The sequence below is a fragment of the Delphinapterus leucas genome, chromosome 1 (assembly GCF_059928025.1).
Source record: "Delphinapterus leucas isolate spDelLeu-1000000601 "Yukka" chromosome 1, BTC_Dleu_Yukka2, whole genome shotgun sequence".
Taxonomy (NCBI): domain Eukaryota; kingdom Metazoa; phylum Chordata; class Mammalia; order Artiodactyla; family Monodontidae; genus Delphinapterus; species Delphinapterus leucas.
The window spans coordinates 75344676-75347631 of record NC_143129.1 but is presented as its reverse complement, the minus strand read 5'-3'; the positions used below and the strand labels follow the sequence as shown (position 1 = coordinate 75347631).

Sequence of the window (2956 nt, the reverse complement as noted above, 5' to 3'; positions counted from 1 at the left end):
AGTGGGGACACACTTTGTTGCGGTGCATGGGCTTCTCATTGTGTTGGCTTCTCTTGCTGAGGAGCATGGGCCCTAGGCACGTGGGTTTCAGTAGTTGCGGTGTGCGAGCTCTAGAGTGCAGGCTCAGTAGTTGTGGCACATGGGCTTAGGTGTTCTACAGCATGTGGCATCTTCCCAGACCAGGGCTCGAACCCATGTCCCCTGCATTGACAGGGGGATTCTTAACCACTCTGCCACCAGGGAAGCCCTATAATTTCTAACATAGTGCTTGTTATACAGTAAATACTTAAAGCATGCATGTTTTCTTCTTTGATAGCAGAACAAGACCCACCAGGCTCAGAACTGGGAATTTAACATCATAGCCCCTATATGTGTGAGTTCTGGTTAGGAAGATATCCTAGGATGCTGGCAGGGTGAGCAACCATGGCATTTAACTCAATGCATGTAAATTTGTACCACTAGCTCTTGCTAGATTTGGGGATGGTTCTGGTTTACAGGACCCAGAGAGGCTAGTCCTGTCTAGGATCCCCGTGTTGGGTCTCACCTTTGTAATAACTCCAGAACTTGTAAGTTTTAAACATTCTCTTGACCAGACTTGACTTAGAGAAACTGGAGGTATTCTAGTGGATAATAGCAGTCAGTGACTTCAGCCTTTCAGACAATCCAGGACTAAATAAAGACTCTGGGAAAGAAACTGGCACTTACGTGTTTCTAGGCCCCTTTTTCACCTGTACCGTCAGAATCACAGCGTAGGATTCTGCAGGTTGTGCAGTACGTGACAGTGCCACATCTAAGGGAGTGCCATTCACATTTTAGGCATCATAGATTTATGATAATTTCCCGGGAGAGGCAGTAAAATAACCATGGCAACTTCTGACAGCAGTGTCTAGAGGAGGGGATGGAATGTTTTCTTTTTTTTCTCCAATACACACAAGCACCCTATAGACCAGCAGTTGTCCTCCCTATGCTATTCATGGGAATGTGACTGGCAGTCTGAGAGGAGCTGTCTCCTGAGATGCCATTGCAGGAGCAGAACCCACGGAGGCACCTGGTGTAGTGGAGGGCGTTCCTGACCGTAAACACTTTGGAAGAGTGAGTACGCGAAGAGAAGCTGTCATAGTCTGATGCAGTGAGGGTTGAGTAGTATCTTAAAAAATATATATATATATATTATTTATTTTATTTATTTTTGGCTGCATCAGGTCTTAGTTGCGGCACACAGGATCTTCACTGAGGAATATGGGATCTTTCTTTGCGGCACACAGGCTTCTCTCCAGTTGTGGCATGAGAGTTTTCTCTCTCTAGTTGCAGCGCGCAGGGTCCAGAGCACGTGGGCTCTGTAGTTTGTGGCACGCGGGCTTGGTTGCCCTGATGCATGTGGGATCTTAGTTCCCTGACCAGGGATCAAACCCTGCATTGTAAGGCGGGTTCTTTACCACTGGACCACCAGGGAAGTCCCTGAGTAGTATCTTAACCGTGGCTGTGTGAAGAGCACCTTTGACCTCCTTGTTCCTTAGGTTGTACATGACAAGGTCCACCAGGTAGTGAGGATGGTGTAGGTCACTGAGATGGGTCTGTCCTGCCCCAGAGAACTCTGGGACTTAGGCTTCAGGTAAATGATGGAGGCACAGCCATAGTGGATGGTGATCACTGTGAGGTGGGAGGCACAGGTGGCAAAGGCCTTCTTCTGACTCTTAAAGGCAAAGGCCTTAAGATACCAAGGCAATCTTAAGATTATGAAGCAATCTTAAATATGGTGCAGAAGATGACGACATAGGAAATGGAGACCAGGCCCACGGGTAAAACAACGTCACAGACATTGATGACAACTTGATGATCTCACTGACAGTGATGTCTGTCTGTGCAGGCCAGCTCTCGCAGGTACCTCACATCACAAAAGAAGTGAGAGATGACCAAGGTACCACAGAAGGGCAGGCCAAACACAGATGTTACCTGTACAGTGTCATGTCCAGGCCAGTTCGCAGTGACCCAGATGCCAACTGGCATAGGCCTCTTACCTAGGGTGACTGTGATGGTGAATTTTATGTGTCAACTTAACTGGGCTAAGGATGTCTAGAGATTTAGTTGGTAAAATATTGATTCTGGGTATGTCTGTGAAGGTGTCTCCAGAAGAGATTAGCATTTAAATCAGTAGACTGAGTAAAGAAGATCACCCTCACTAATGTGGCAGGCATGATCCAATCTGTTGAGAGCCTGAATAGAATCAAAAGGCAGAGGAAGGGCAAATTGTCTCTGCTTGAGCTGAGACATCCATCTTCTCCTGCCCTCAGACATCAGCGTTCCTGGTTCTCAGGCTTTCAGACTGAGACTGGGATTTATACCATTTGCCCCCTGATCCTCAGGCCCTCAGACTCAGACTAAATGATACCACCAGGCTTCCTGGCTATTCACCTTTCAGAGGGCACACTGTGGGACTTCTTGGCCTCCATAACCACATGAGCCAATCCCTATAATAAATCTCTTACATATATCAATATATTTTCTCTTGGTTCTGTTTCTCTGGAAAACTCTAATACAATGACTGAATCCCATAGTGGGGTTGCAGATGGCCACATGGTGTTCATACTTCATGGCCATGAACAGGAAACAGTTGTTGGTTACAGACATGAAATAGCTCGTGCATTCAAGAGCTAGATGGCATAATCTTGAATGGCAGTGGGCTCAGGAGGCCAGACAGAATGTAGGGACCAGAGTGTAGCAGGTCCCAGAGATGAACAGCATGCTCAGGAAGAAGTACAACAGAGTATGGAGGTGACAGCCCAAGCAAATGATCGTCACAATGATGACACTGCCAGAGAGAGTCAGCAGGTACAAAGTCAGAAGGATAAAAAAAAGAGAACAAGGCTGTGCTACCACCCAAACCTGGAGAAATCTTTAAAGAGAATCTCAGTAACAGCAGTAGAGTTTGGCCTAAACTCTAAGGAAGATCTGGATC

General features: G+C 46.8%; 1 pseudogene; it reads right to left on the bottom strand.

The window, feature by feature from the left end:
* Nucleotides 1-1385: 1385 nt before the first annotated feature.
* On the bottom strand, nucleotides 1386-2712 carry LOC111167021 (olfactory receptor 10J3-like; annotated as a pseudogene).
* Nucleotides 2713-2956: the final 244 nt, after the last annotated feature.